Consider the following 16,918-nt stretch of genomic DNA (forward strand, 5'->3'; position numbering starts at 1 on the left):
TGACCGAATGGAATTTTGTAAGATCCTCTTCACTCTTTGTCCAAAAGATGAAGCAATCATCCAAGTACCTTTTCCAGTTCTCTTTAATGTACTGCGTAAAGTCTAGATCAAATGTTTCCGGTGTAAAGACGAATAATGACCCCCATCGAATAATGACCGGGGGGTCATTTTTTTAACGACAAAAATGACCCCCTACCCGTAGAAAAAAATCATCTTTTGTAGAAAAAGAGTCCTAGGGGTCATTATTTTATATGTTAGTCCTATAAAATATTGACCCCCATTGAAAAATGACCCCCTTTAAAGTGATACAAAATTTAAAACAGGTGAAAGGGAAAAATATGCTGTGTATTATAATTGTTCTTCCTTCGAGTAATTCATGCATTTGTTCGAATAGATTGGATCTTTTTTCTTCTTAGCACGTAGGGGTAATAAAGTTCCTCATTTCTCTCTGTCGAAATATTGACAATTCAGTTTTAAGCAATTAACAATCAATCAGTTAATCATTTCTCTGATAAAGAAGTAAACCTAGAAAATCAAAGATGGTACATGTAAATGGATCAAACGCACGCTGGAGATGAAATTTATGAATATAACTTTTTTTCTTTACTGACTCCATTGATACGTTGTTTCAGAAAAAAAATGGTTGGGAAAAAGTAGAAATTTGTAGCAGACGAATTAATATCGGTGCGTACAAATAAGTAATTTGTTCGAATTAATAAGGTTTCATTCGTACCAGTGAATAAAAGTAGAAATGGATGACAGGACGCCTCGATGCTGTATATTTTTCATATGTTCCATCCTTTACGTGCAGACTATCACAATATGATTAAAGATATTAAATCTTTGCAAATACATATTCTGTTTATAACCCCCCCCCCCACCCCACCCTCGGTAGAACAACCAGACTTGCAATGAACATTTTCAAGTGAGAAATTAAAAATTAAGAGATTCACGTAGTCTTTCAATGCTAAAATTGTGTTTGAAAAGAGAGTCTTTAATTGTCAAGTAAATAAAATTTCTTTTCAATATTCCTCCTTTTAATGTTTGTTTAAAGAATGATATTCCACTTGTTTTTAGAAATCAAACCATGCAACAATCAGGTTTAAATACTCTTTAATAGAAAAAATTAATTTTCCTTCATTTCAACTTTTAGCTTGCATAAGTTTGGCAAATCCCATTTGACAATGATAGAGGAGGAAATTTTTATCCCCCCCCCCCAAAAAAAACATTACGTTAAATTAAAAAAAATGAAAAGAAAAATATAAATAAAACTCTATACCTTTCAATAATACTGAAAGAGGCTCTAGATAAAATATTGAAATGAAGTTAAGCCTTCACACAAGTACTATCATATCATAATTTACTTCGCCATGATTAAAGCATACTTTAAATGCTGGTGGAGGTATACTTGAAAGTATTGTGGCTAAGTAACAGTTAAAAATTAGTAGAATAGTAGATTATTTTAAGCTTATTTTTAGTCCCTCCTTATAGAAAAATAGGGTAGTTTTTTGTTGTTGTTGTTGCTTTTGTTGATAATCGACTTCCTCCTAAATAAGAAAGGGGGTGGGGTGGGTACAGTGTATAACACCTAAAAATATACTCTGTAAAGCTATGGGCTAGTGTAAAATACACATTCCAATGCAAAAGCTATACATGTAGATATAACCTTTTGACAAAGCACACAGTATTCATTACATTTCTTCATTCTTGTTTTACTCCACCCTTTTACTCAGTTCTGAGTATATTTTTCAGAGAATTTAATATGAAAATCAGAACAAACATTTTCATTTTTGTAACGTCTTCTTTATACTGTATCATAGTATGAAAAGTTAATTGAAGATCATTTCTTTTTATGTTCCCGTACGCGTAATCGAGGATTCGGGGGTATATAATTTTATCGTGTCCGTCTGTATGTCTGTCTGTCTATCTATCTGACGGTCTGTTTGTCCGCAAAAACTTTAACCTTGACCATAACTTTTCATTTATTGGAGCTATGACTTCCATATTTTATATGTGTATTCCTTGTGACAAGACCTACTTTGGGTACCACCAAATTTGACCTTTTGACCTTTACCTTTGAGTTTGTCCCATGTTACACAAAAATGCCAAATTGTTACTTTGGCCATAACTTTTAAACGGTAGATACTAGTACTCTCATACTTCACATATGTATTTTTTTGGCATGACCTTTCATTGGATACTAAAAACTTTTACTTTTTTACCTTGACCTTGGAGATTTCCGTACTTATGAAAAAAATTTTTTAACCTTGGCCATAACTTTTGAACGGTAAGGGCTAGGGTTTTCATACTTCACATATGTAATCCTTGTTACATTAAACCTTTCTTGAGAAATCATCAACTTTGACCCTTTGAGCTTTGAGTTTGACCTACCATTCAAAAACTTATCCTTAGCCATTACTTTTGAACAAGTGGTGCTAGGGCTTTTCTATTCTGCAACTGTATTTCTTGTGAAAAGACCCTACTTTGGGTACCAATATATTTAAATTGCATTTAAGAACAGTTTAATCGTCGCTATGTTGCCATACAGGGGCATAGCTGTTTCACAAACACTTCTTTTTACTAGTATATATAAGAGGAGTTGCGGATAAGAGATGGATACCCCAAAGCGTAACAGACGGAGATCCCGATCACTATTATACCCTCCCGCTTTTCAAGCGGATGATATAATAATATATAATACTGCTGATTTTTTCTGTCAGTACGATGATTTCCACCATCGGAAAAAAATGTTTACCTAACCCTTTAGCCTCGAGAAATCTTTTAATCCTTTAGATTCTGAATCATCGCATTGACCTTAAAATATAGCTATAATTGTAGAATGTTATGAGATCAACATATCATCAATTAATTCCCAAATAGCTCAGGTGAGCATTTTGGCCAATATGCTTCTTTATCTAATTTTTTTTTTGCCCCCTAAAAAATTCAGCTTTAATCCACAGGGAGTCATTTTTCTACGGGGGTCATTTTTCTTCACGTGGGTTCTGCATTTTTAGGGTAGTGACACTTTTTCTACGGGCAAAATGGTCATTTTTCGACGTCGAATAATGACCGGGGGTCATTTTTCGCCGTCGAAACCGGGGCTAATTTTTCGCTGTCGAAAAATGACCCTCGGTCATTATTCGATGGGGGTCATTATTCGTCTTTACACCGGCAAAATGTTGTAAAGTTTTTCTTCTAAAAATCCCATTACTAAACAGGCATATGTAGGGGCGACTTTGGTGCCCATGGCAGAACCTTTGATTTGTAGATAATTTTCATCATCAAACAGAAAATTATTATTCTCTAGTACAATTCTAAGTCCTTCTAAAATGAAGTTTGCGGGGAATCTATCGTCAATTTCTTCCGGATACTTATCCAACCAATATTTGATCGCCTCAATTCCTAACTCATGCGTAATATTAGTGTACAAGCTGGTGACATCAAAACTAACAAGTAATGTTTCTCTTGGTACTGTTTGTGGAATATAGTTGAGGAAATCCATATCATCAGCAAACTGGTCACTTTGGTACACAGTGGTTTTAAGATTATATCTAGTAGATTGCTTAATCTTTGTGTACTAGATGCGGGTCCTGCAATGATGGGCCTCAGTTTAAGATCATTTGGTCTAGGAAGTTTAATGTACGTAGAATTACATTTCTTGACATTTTCCCGGATTTCTTTTCATTTGTGTATTTTGGGAAGACCATAAAAATGGCTAGTTTTAACTTCGAAATCCGTAAGGTATTCAATTTCATTTTTCGTGAGATTACCTTGGTACTTCTTTGTGAGTTTTTTTTATTTTGAGCATAGTTTGTCGATCTGTATTTTGCTCTAGTTTCTTATAGAACTGATTATCCTGGAGTTGAGATAGGGACATTTCTTTATAATGTTCTCTGTCCATAATTACTATAGCTCCTCCTTTATCAGCACTTTTTATGACAATTGTTTGGTCACTTTTAAGATTTTGCATTGCTTGATATTGATTATGTGGAATATTTGACGTTACCTTTTTATCCGCCATGTTGGAATGAGCTGCCTTTTTGAGACATGAGATATAATCCTCCAAATGTTTATCTCTATTAAGCGGTGGCCTGAAACCTTTCCTATTTTTAATCAGAGATATATCATCATCGGTTTTATTTTGAAAAAATTCCTTCAAGCGTAATTTACGGCAGAATTCTTCTGTGTTCTTAACGACATCAGCCTTATCAGACCATCGGTCTGCCCATGCGCGAAACACGTGATCCAAGCCATCACGTGACATGGCCCTTAGCACCTTGTTCACAGCAGTACCGAGATCTTCCCGAGACTCATATTTTTCTCCCCGTAGGTTATCTTTCAAAACTGGAAATAGCCAGAAGTCACAAATTGCCAAATCTGGACTGTAGGGGGGATGAATTAGGTTTTCTATACCCAGTGTTTCCATGGTGTCCATCACAACCCGACTTTTATGGCTAGGTGCGTTATCATGGTGCAGAATGAATCCAGATCTTATCAGATCTGGGCGCTTTCTCTTTACTGCTCTCATCAAATCTGATTTGATAACCCGTGCATAGTAGTCCCCAGTAACTGAAGTTTTGGGTGGTACCATGTGATTTAGAATTATACCGTTGATGTCACAGAAAACTATGAGCATAACCTTCCCTGCTGACTTGGTTACGCGTGCTTTTATTGGTGATGGCGAGGAAGGATGCTTCCAAATTGTACTTTGCTGTTTACTTTCTGGCTCATAGAAATATACCCAAGTTTCATCACATGTGATGATTCTATTCATGAAATAATTTTGTTCTTTTTCATATCTACTAACGTAGGACCGGCACGCATTCACTCTCACCCTCATTTGCTCTGGCAGAAGGAGGCGAGGGACCCATCTCGCACAAACTCGCCGCATGTTAAGCTTACTCGTTAAAATCTCTTGAACTGTTCCATAAGACAAGCTAAGATCATTAGCTATTTCCCTAATCGTAACTCTTCGATCTTTCATTACATATTGTTCAACCTCAGACACGTTTATCTCGGTACTTACTTTCAGCGGGCACCCAGATCTATCATCATCTTTCACCGTCTCCCTTCCCTCAAAAAAATGTTTCATCCACTTACTTACTGTATCTTTTGAAAGCCCACATTCCCCTTAAACTTTATGTAAATCCTCGTATATTTCCGTGAAGGATTTACCTAGTTTTACATAAAATTTTATTACAGTTCTTTGTTCAAGTACGATTGACTCATCCATTTTCGTCACAGTCGCCTCTATATTGACGTCATTTTAACATCATGACGTCATAATTATGACGCACATTTCAACATACTGCATAAAGCACATGTTTAGGGCTATATGTGTGACAGATTTCATTCTTGTCAGAACTGTAGTTAGGTAGATAGAGAATTAGTTTGCGAACTTTTTGATCACCCCTCGTATATAGATACAAACATTTCAAAGTATATTGTGATGTCATGTAACGTCAAATAAGTGTTGCGCTGTAGTACAGTTCATTATGACGTCATTTATGTTACGCTATTACGTTTTTATTAGACAAATAATGCGGGAAAATTGTAAATTATCTTTCGTAACAGGGCATTTAGCTTTGGTTAAAACAATGAAATAAAATGTTTTTCCTTGGTTTCACGTTCTTTTTTTCGGAAGTCTTGTTGTAGAACTGTTGTAAAACAGTATAGGAAACTCTGTAAAGTTAGGAAAAATGTTTTCAGCACATGTTCGGATGTGTCCGCTCACGGCAGTGCACTGGTACTCGGTTTGACGAATCTGTTGACGATGGACAGTCATTCGGTGCCTAAGGGTGTCCCCGGTTTGGCCAATATAATGTTCGCCGCATCCTGAACATGTCATGACGTATATCAAATTGGAACTCTCGCAGGTAAAAGAAGAATGAATAACGAATTTTCTTCCGTTTTTAAGAATAAACTGTTCGGTTTCCTGTAAAAAAGGGACAGGTTCTACATCTTGGATGTTGACATTTTTTAACACCGACTGTTTCTTCTGTATTGTTAAATTTGGCTCGTGTTAAAATCTTCTTTAAGGAGGGGCTCTGTCGTTTACTTTTGATTAATTGAAATTCACTGAATACGTCTTTCCTCCTTGGATCATTCTCTAAAATTGGCATGTTGGTTTTGATGACTTCGAAAAATTCTTGGTTTTTTGGATTAAGTGTAGATACGTTAGGAATGAGATTTTTTCGGGTTTTTTAGCTCACCTGAGCCGAAGGCTCAAGTGAGCTTTTCTGATCACATTTTGTCCGTCGTCCGTCTGTCTGTCTGTCCGTCTGTAAACTTTTCACATTTTCGACTTCTTCTCAAGAACCAGTAGGCCAATTTTGACCATCCTTGGGTAAAGGGGAATTTAAATTGTTAAAATGAAGGGCCAAGTCCCCTCACAAGGGGAGATAATCAAGAAAAGACAAAAATAGGGTGGGGTCATTAAAAAATCTTTTCAAGAACCACTGGGCCAGAAAAGCTTAAACTTATGTGGAAGCTTCCTGGGGTAGTGTAGATTCTAAATTGTTCAAATCATGACCCCCAAGGGAAAGGCGGGGCTACAATAGGGATCCAAGTTTTACATAGAAATATGTAGGAAACATCTTTGAAAATCTTCTCAAGAACCACTGAGCCAGAAAAGCTGAAACTTATGTGGAAGCATCCTGGGGTAGTGTAGATTCTAAATTGTTCAAATCATGACCCCCAGGGGTAGGGCAGGGCCACAATGGAAAATCAAAGATATAGGAAAAATCTTTGAAAATCTTCTTCTCAAGAACCACTGAGCCAGAAAAGCTGAAACTTATGTGGAAGCATCCTGGGGTAGTGTAGATTCTAAATTGTTCAAATCATGATCCCTGGGGGTAGGGCAGGGCCACAATGGGGAATCAAAGATTTACATAGAAATATATAGGAAAAATCGTTGAAAACCTTCCTGTCAAGAACCCCCCCGTGGGGATCCGGGCTAGAATAGGTCCTCAGTACCCCCTTGCTTGTCGTAAAAGGCGACTAAATGGGGCGGTCCTTCGGATGAGACCGTATAAACCGAGGCCCCGTGTCACAGGAGGTGTGGCACGATAAAGATCCCTCCCTGCTCAAAGGCCGTAAGTGCCGAGCATAGGCCTAAATTTGCAGCCCTTCACCGGCAATGGTGACGTCTCAATATCAGTGAAATATTCTGGAGAGGGACGTTAAACAGTATACAATCAATCAATCAATCTCAAGAACCACTGAGCCAGAAAAGCTGAAACTTATGTGGAAGCATCCTGGGGTAGTGTAGATTCTAAATTGTTCAAATCATGACCCCCGGGGTAGGGCGGGGCCACAATGGGGAATCAAAGATTTACATAGAAATATATAGGAAAAATCTTTGAAAATCTTCTTCTCAAGAACCACTGGGCCAGAAAAGCTAAAACTTATGTGGAAGCATCCTGGGGTTTTGTAGATTCTAAATTGTTAAAATCATGACCCCGGGGATAGGGCGGGGTGACAATGGGGAATCAAAGATTTACATAGAAATATATAAAAAAAAAATCTTTGAAAATCTTCGTCTCTAGAACCACTGGGCCAGAACAGCTGAAACTTATGTGGAAGCATCCTGGGGTAGTGTAGATTCTAAATTGTTCAAATCATGACCCCCGGGGGTAGGGCGGGGCCACAATGCGGAATCAAATTTTTACATAGAAATATATAGGAAAATCTTCGAAAATCTTCTTCTCAAGAACCACTGGGGCAGAAAATATGAAACTTATGTGCACATGGTAACATCCTGGGGTAGTGTAGATTTCAAAATGTCTAAATTATGATCAGCGGGGTCGCAATATGTATTACAAGGGGGAAATCTGGTAAAGAACAGAATGGTCAAAGCTTCTCAGTTGAGCGATTTGGCCCATGGGACTCTTGTATTGTATCTGACGTAGGCTGTTTCTGTCATGTAGTTTGGCGTTGTCTATTCTCTTTTCAATCAGTAAAGCAGGATAATGCCTTTGTTTTAATAAATCCCGTAACTCATTAAGTCTGACATTTAAAATATCCTTGTCCGATATTATGGTACAGAGTCGCCTAGCTGAATTATATGGAATGTTGTTCTTGATGTGTTTTGGATGACAGGAATCGTAGAGAAGGTATTGTTTTGTTTCCGTGGCCTTGTAATATATGTCAGTTACGATTTTCCCATCTAAAATCAAATTTCATTTCAATTTTTCATTTGCATATCATTGATAATCATGTGTATTTTCTATTTATTGATTTTGGTACAGTTTTATCCACTGGTTTTCAGGAAATTAAACATGAATGTTAAAAAAACATTTTTTTTTTTCAGAAATAATAAAAAATGTATGATGAAAAAAAATTATTTTGTTGTATTTTAATTCTTACATAGTCAACAGGAATGTTTCAAGTAAATTGAAAATGAAATTAAAGATAATAAATTAAAAATTAAATAAATTCAAATATTTTAAAAAATTCGTAAAAAATAAAGGATAAGTATCTGCATTCTGGGAATGTTGTTAATGATTCTATACATGAAAGAGGCATTTATTTACAATATCACTTGGTGTTTTATTCTACCTTCCGTGCTACTTGGGTATTCTTCATAGAGATTTTCTTTTCATTCCACATACTTCATGTACAATTTTTGCTACATTTTGTGCCTAAATAAAATGTGGTCACCTTGATTTCATTTTGGGTAACTTCGGCCAATTTACCCCAAGAATATCTTTAATGGCATTTATCGCAAATACAATCATTTTCGCTAACTGTCTGATCTTAACAACACAGAAATATTCTCTCTTTTTTGCTGCATGTTTTACTTCTTTGCGAAGTCGACAATACTTTGGATAAACCTTCTTCTTACAAACGATGCATCTGTAAAACTTCGGCATTATTAGACTCCCCTTCGAAAAAAGCAGGCATATATTGCTTTGCTGTTGTCTATCGATCCACAATCAGTTTCCGTTAATTTTTTTTTCTTCTCAGAGGTTGCACATATTGAAATGAAATTTGGTATACAGATTTATCGTAAGAATATCTAGATCAAGTTCTGTTTTGTGTACGATCGGACCCACTCTTTAAAGTAAAGTAGAATGTAGTTAGAATAATCTAACTGTGTCTCGGGAAAAGCCCTCACAACAGTTGGAATACCTCCCATATACTCGCAATGTAGGAAATAATTGCAGAATTGCTCCGGAACCACTTTGAAGAATACAGAAAATAACTTCCAAAGTAATTGTAACAAGCCTTTTTTGAGATTGTATATGGCTTTTATCCCAAAAAATAATCCATGAAAAAACGAAAATTCAACAAATTTTCTCAACAGTTTTTATCACTTCAACTTTACTTGCCATGTTTACATTCTTAACTCTCTGGATTGTTCGTAGTAAATGCACTGAGTACGAGTTTTCGCCCGTGTTTATTTTGCTACATTGAGAATACACGGAACGAATTCTATCGTTAAACCGGGTCCTTGGACATATATCATTTTAAGGTTTCGTCAAAGGTCAACATGTTCAAAAAATTATTTTTTCAATAGCCCCAAAACTATGTGAGGTATTATACAGTATTACAGTTTATAATTTTTTCATTGCTTAACATATAGAAATAATCACTCGATAAAACAATACTTGGAAAAAATATTAATTGAGAAAAATTCTTTTTAAAAATGCATATATTTTCAAAAAATACACCTAATTAATTCCGTGCTCTTAGTGAAAACCATCATTGCACAAACATTATATGTTTATCAATGAAGGGCAAGTTGGACTTGGATAGCCTCTGGAAAGTTGTTTTCCCTGTTTATTTTGTCCAAATATTAAGACTTGAAAGTGAAAGTACATTGCAAATGGCGGATTCTATAGGGGTCTTGTCTTTATAAATGTCATGCTTTCAATAACAACCTTTCAGAGACCATTTATGTGCAACTTGCCCTTCAATGATAAACATATATAATTTCTGCAATGATGGTTTTCACAAAAAGGACAGAATTAAGCAGGTGCATTTTTTTAAATATGCACATTTTCTTATACAATTTTCGTATCATTTACAATGTAAATGGCTCCAAGGTTTTCAAAATTTGTAATATTTTTTCTTTATCTTCAGCGGACCGTCTTTGTATGCCTTGATGATTTTGGCTTGATATTCATCGCTGTATCTAGCTGTTTGAAGATACTGTCAACAACAAAATACAAATCCAGCAAACGCAGAACATAGTAGTTAGCCTTCTTTGTCTTTCTTGCTCCCAATTGGCGGATGAGTGTTTTCTGTGCTCTTACAAAGTGTTCCTGTACAAGGTCTTTAGTACAAGGAGACCTAGCAAACATATTCACTTCTGTGTGTATTTTAGTAGTGATGGGATTCGAACCCAAAAGTCCTCATACTTAAGCCAAACTGTTAGCAACATACAGAGGATAACACTTAAATAAATGTACGATAAAAAAGAACATAATTTACCAAAGGCATTTTACATGTGATATATCGGGGTATCTGTTCTAGTATTGTTGAAACACGATAAAAATAAAACATTTATAAACTTACTTATAATGGCAGAGAAAGCCATCAAGAGGATTTCTAATTGCAGTTCTTTTCTCATCCCTAGTTCATTTTGTAAATCTATAATATTTGCTATTGAAATGCTATTGTTGTCAATGGCAGAAATTCTCTCACAAACTCCAGAATCATGACTTCTCCCATCAAATAGAAAAAATTAAAATGGAGTTGAATTTCCATTTTACTTTCTCATCTCAGTAATATCTAACCGTAGTAGTTTGCATTTGAAAAAGGCCAAGGAGGCAGGATCCCTTCAACTCTTTGTTGAAAAGAATGTTTTGAAAGTGTTCTGTAAATGTAAAAATTAAAAGTTTAATGTTCTTCAATAGGTTCTTATAAATTTTATATTCTAACATTTTATCAGATACCTTATGTATATTTGGATTTCAAATGTTTCCAATGTTTTTTCACCAAGTGTTCCCACTGAACTAGCCATTAAGATGTTTGACTTGTCAGTATATGCTGAACAGTTATGACATTCTTTCAGTCCATTTTGAATGCATGTTGCTCTTTTCATAGATAATCAGCCGATATTACACAAATGATCAAACTTAACTTAACCTTAAAAATATCCTGCTATGCCAAAATTCAATAAATATTCCTCAAATGTCTTAAACCGCCTTGTTTGGATCGGCTGAAAGTCTTGCAGTCTGCATCTGGTCAGTTGGTCTACTCCAAGTATAGATGGATGTTTTCTGTTACTTATGATGAAAGGTTAGTAAAAGTAATAAAAGTTAAAGTCAGTAACTGATATTTTGAGGCCCAAAACAAATTTACAATGTGAAATGTTCTTGCTAATGAAAAAGGGAATATGTTTCTACGGCGTAATGAAATGACAGGCTTATCTTTTTATTTATTTATTTTATTATTTTTTTTTTTTGGTATTGATAGAATCCTGCTTCTATACTGTAAGCCAATTGTGGGAACTTTATTCGAACTTATGATGGCATTTATAATTTTAAATAGTACACTATATAAAAAAAAATGTTAGAAAATGAGTGTCTTAGCTGATCAAATAAAATACCTGGGTATTATTTTCATTTAAGTTTCTAATAAATTACACCACAAGATTCGATTAAAAAAATTGAGTGTATTCAGTGGTTAGAGCGCTCGCCTGCTAATCCGAGGGTCGAGGGATCGAATCCTGCTGAAGCACATTTTTTCAACCGAAATATGAATGAAAAATTGCCGACTCGGAGTTAAACAATAAACCAATCAATCAAACTCATCTAAGATGCCTAGCTATAAGCATTCCTGAAGCTTGGCGTCATTCGAAGATTTTTTTAGCATAATGGGGAGCTGAATAACAGTATATTTTGGGCCAACATATTGATGCTGACTAGGTAGACAAGGTGAATGAAGTGATCACAAAAGTCACATTTCCCCACTGACTATGAAACACAATACTCTCTCAGTACATGGACAGTTTTGAAGTTCTTAGGCTGCCAGTCCTGACAAACACAACACTTTTCTTCTCCAGCTTTGCTTCCATCCGCGGGAGACTCATCTTTTGAAAGTAGTGGAATAGTTCCACCTTTTCTGTTAATACCGGATGTGCCGGGACCATCTTATTCTATGTGATTTTCCGCTTGCTAGAATTCATGTGATTTTACTTCAATCTTCATTCTTTTTCGTAGGTGGTTTGCTAGTTTCAACCGGAGTAGATGCAGGGTTTGATCAATTACTTTAAAAAGTTATAGATTAAATTACAATTACTGTGGATTGTAGAAGTACATGTACACGTAATCAACAAAAAGCTCATTACTTCAATTTTTCGAAGTTTACATAAGGGTACCTACTCTAAGTGTCATGATAACTCTATATTAAATAGAATTATTTAAAGATTTTTTTTTAGTCATTTGCTTATTGTTCATACAGGTCACTATACGTGAGATGTTCAAGAAAGAAGTGGTGAGTTTTAATCGATACAAATTTACCCAATCTTTTTAATTACTTCTTTATAATTATTTAAACAGAATTAAGATATATGTACATGTCTTTAGATGCTTAATTTTCTTTTCATAGATCATTTGAATTCTGTGGCGTAAAGGTATCTCTGTGTTACCATTGAACAAATATAATAAGTCTAATTTATGAATGAAATTAGCTAACATATTTGCTCTTTCAGTGGATTTACTGTGATCTTGGATTTATTTAGCATATATTTCTGCAATCTGGACGTCGTTAACCGAATCATTTGCTAAAGGCGGAGGGAAGGCATTGTTTATCAAAGCAGCAATAATGCGAACATAGTCTCCAATATACAGAATTTGACTATCGGTCACTACATTTGCTAAAAAAATGCCATCTTTTAAGTCTGCCATTAGCAGATTCTACCACCCATCTGATTTTTGTAACTAAACGGGATAAATTTGCTTCCTTTACAGAGAGTTGTTTTGCCCCTTACCCAAACATAGTTGACTCTGATTGTAACCCAACTGATTTGGACCGTCTTGAGACAGGTTAGTTTTACCCCATTGATGACTGCAGTCGTTGCTACGGTATTCCTGCTCAGTACGAGAGGAACCTCAGGATCAGACATTTGGTTTATATGCTTGTTAATGACATATAATGAATCTCTGAATCCACGGTTTAAAACCAAAAATATCATAATCCCTAGCCCATTGCATAATCCCCCCTCTCCCTCAAGTAAATGTTTCTTAAGAATAGCTGCGTTGTTATTCCTTCTGTCAGCTAAATAAGAATTCAGTATTTCAATTGTATACATGTATCCATCCGAAGCAACAATCACCATGGGCTTCACCAGTGGGCGACCTTTATGAATGCTTATAGTTGTCTTTGAAATGTGTAAATGTTCGTGTCATCAATAAGAAGGATAGCTGTGTTGTGGTCACCACATGCCAACAGTTCCCGCGCGAAGAACGTGGTGTGATCTAGAAGAATATTTTGTCTTTAAATATGGTCAAAGCCCAAGTGCTTTAGAACGAAATGTCTCATTAAATCATTTCTGGCTCTCTTGATAATTCTAGATACCCAGCATTTTTCTAAACTAGACGTCATGGCATTCACAATTTTGAAAGAGGCACCATTGCTAATCATAACTATACACTTAGCATGTTTAGTTTGGTTACTTAATACCCAAAGACAGAGTAGAGGAACAAAAAAAAAATGCATTTTGACTAATCAGTAATATTCAGCAGTAATCAGTCTACGTGCCACTACCACACATGAACCCCTGACTCTTCACAATTGTGGAAAAGGCACCATTACTTATCAAAAATGTTTCCTCAATATCAAGGAGCAGATTTCAATCAATTAATTCATTTTCAGTAAATAAGTAGAACCCCCCCCCCCCCTTGGTACCCTTGAGCCAGGGGTCTTGAACTTCACAAATGAGGAAGAACGGCCCTTGCTCATCATAGCTATATAGGTAGTTGATTTGCTTAATACCCAGGAGCAGAGAAGAAGATTTTCAAAGACCTTCTGCATTTTCACTATACATGTATAATATCAATAGAGACCCGCCCTAACACCAGATCCCCTTGCCCTTGGGCCATAAAATTCACAATTTTGGAAGAGGCATTCTTCGTCATCATTACTATGTACTTAGTTTATTTAAAATCCAGGAGCAGAGAAGATTTTCAAAGATGTAATGTATTTTCACTATATAATCAATAGAGCCCCTACTAACACCAGAACCCCTGACCCTTGGGCCATAAAACTCACAATTTTGGAAGAGGCATTCTTGCTCATCATAACTATGTACTTAGTTAGTTTGTTTGATACCCAGGAGCAAAGAAGATTTTTAAAGAAATGATACATTTCCACTATATAATCAATAGAGCCCCGCCCTAACACCAGAACCCCTGACCCTGGGGCCATAAAATTCACAATTTTGGAAGACGCATCCTTGCTCATCATAACTATGTACTTAGTTAGTTTGTTTAGTACCCAGGAGCAGAGAAGAAGATTTTCAAAGAATTTCTGCATTTTCTCTATATAATAATTATAGAGCCCCGCCCTAACACGTGAACCCCTTACCCTGGGGCATTAAAATTCACAATTTTGGAAGAAGAATACGTTCTCATCATAACTATGTACTTACTTAGTTTATTTAAAACTCAGGAACAGAGAAGAAGATTTTTATAGAAATAATGCATTTTCACTATATAATCAATAGAGCCCCGCCCTAGCACTAGAACCCCTCACTCCGGGGCCATGTATTTCACAATTTGGTAGAGGACTCAAAGGTCATTACATTCATGCTAACAGTTTGACTGCTTGATGTCCACGAGTAAAGAAGATTTTTAAAGATTGCATTAATTTTAGTGGTTTTGGCCCCACCCCTCAGGCCCCAGGGGGGCAGGGACCATTGAAATTCAATTTTTGTTCCCCTTCACCCATAGATGCTTTATGTCAAATTTGGTGGAAATCTGTTGAGTGGTTGCAGAGAAGAAGCTAAAAATGTGCACTACACTGTAATTGCATGAATCCGCTATGTCAGTTTAAGACAAATGCTACAAAAGTGTTACACCTGGGCATTCATCCTAGAAGTGTTGACCATCTATTTTATGATGTTTACCCTTCCAACACGTTAATGTCCTCCTACATCGGAAGGGAATATTTTCACAATTTCTCTTCTGCAGGTTCGTATCCTGAAAATGGTGTACGAAATGCCAAGAATGAAGACAAGCCAAGTAGGGATGAGGTTACACATGGCAGCACAGGCATCAGCTGAAAATACAAGAGATGAGGTGGAATGCATCATTTTTATGGTTATTTCAGATATACAGTGTATTGTTATAGTCTGCATATATATGTAGTAACTTAAAGTTCAAAACATCCGACCTGTTTACTCTTACGATTTCGCCGTATTTTGTACGGATTTTTAATCCAAAAAAAACGTCTCACGTTTTGCTTTAATGAAAATACGGAAATTGGAAAAACGTTCGTTTGGAATTCAGCAGGTAGTTTTCGTTATGATCTGTCTTAGTTTCAAGCTTTTAATCGCTAAAAAAAAGAGCAAGATTCCAAATACATTAGTGATGTCGGGTTGCCAAAACGCTGTGATGTTATAAATTGACAAAGACCCTGTTGTTAAACAATGTTTTTGTACTCACAAAAGCAGTTGTTCTCTATTTATAAATGTAAAATCGATGGAAAGTGAAATCTTACTGGCAAATGCCAAATCTCACGGACAAATCTAATTAAAAATACTGAGAGACAATGATATGGGTAAACAGGTCTGAAACATTTACTATCATGTTCAATTTTACTTTTAGGCCGCAGTTGACAACATGTCCACAGATGAAATGAGAACAAGGCTGAAGAAAGCAATCACAGCTTGCCCTGATTTAATACAGCCTTTCATAATGGGACAGCAACATTGTACTGGACAGGTTTCAGGTAGCTCAAATTCAAGTGTACACTGGGTTCATGTAGGAGATGTCAGCTTTATAAGGACCCCCGCATGAACATCTGATGCAGACAATCTCCATGCATAACATCAAAGCCTTAACTCCACAATCTTTGCTTGAGGCATGATGTACTGGAGATTGCAAATACCTTGAACTGGAGCTTCCAAACCAACTAGCACCCTAGCTTTTGCATGTCCAAATTTAGAAGTCAGGCATACAGAAACTTTATCTTATGGCAACATGGGCGTCTTAGTGCTGAAAGACGCATTCCAGTACTAGCTTGTGGTTACACATACAGTGCGCCTTAGGTTCCCTCAGAGAAATAGTCAATACACTGGGTGCCATTTTGGGCATTCAGATTCAGACTAACAAGATGTACCTACTTGTGTTTAGGCATGGTATTGATTATTGTGCCTGTATAATATATAGTTGAATGATTGATTTTTGTTAAATAATGTTACATGTATTTCTTTTATGTCATTGCTATCCAATTTGTTTTTGCACAAATCAAGTTACACGAGTGTTTGCTTATAATAAGCAGCCAAAATTTAACATGCATTACTTATTTGTACCTGCTTTTCATACACGCTAAGAGAGTCTTTAAGGAGTCATCATTCAAGACAGGTTAGACTGCGAAGACCTTAAACTTGTTTCCTTGTCGCTGTTCGCGTAGGTGTACACTGTACAATGGTTTGCCATAGGTCTCCCATAAGCACACAGACATCAGCTCTGAATTTAAGAAAGAGAAATACACTGTTCAATCATGTTATATATTAATTTTGTAGCAATTCAACAAATAATAGATGGGGACTATATTGGAAAAAGAAATAAGCCAAATCATGTGAATAATTTATATCCATCAATCTTAAATTATTTTGCTAATCCATAATAAAAGATTTCATAATAATGAAAGGATCCTTGCCTGGAATATATTTGAAATCTTTTGGATACTTCTTCTCATAGGCAACCCATTTTAGGTTTGTCTTGACCCTGTGCTCGAACAAAGG

At 35.9% G+C, this 16,918-nt stretch overlaps 1 pseudogene; it reads left to right on the forward strand.

The window, feature by feature from the left end:
- The first annotated feature begins 15,155 nt into the window (after window positions 1-15,155).
- Window positions 15,156-16,280, forward strand: LOC134283596 (uncharacterized; annotated as a pseudogene).
- The last annotated feature ends 638 nt before the right edge of the window (window positions 16,281-16,918 follow it).

This window comes from Saccostrea cucullata, unplaced genomic scaffold, assembly GCF_032062105.1.
Source record: "Saccostrea cucullata isolate Sc308-1 unplaced genomic scaffold, CSIRO_AGI_Scuc_v1 ctg5268, whole genome shotgun sequence".
In the NCBI taxonomy this organism is placed as follows: Eukaryota; Metazoa; Mollusca; class Bivalvia; order Ostreida; family Ostreidae; genus Saccostrea; species Saccostrea cuccullata.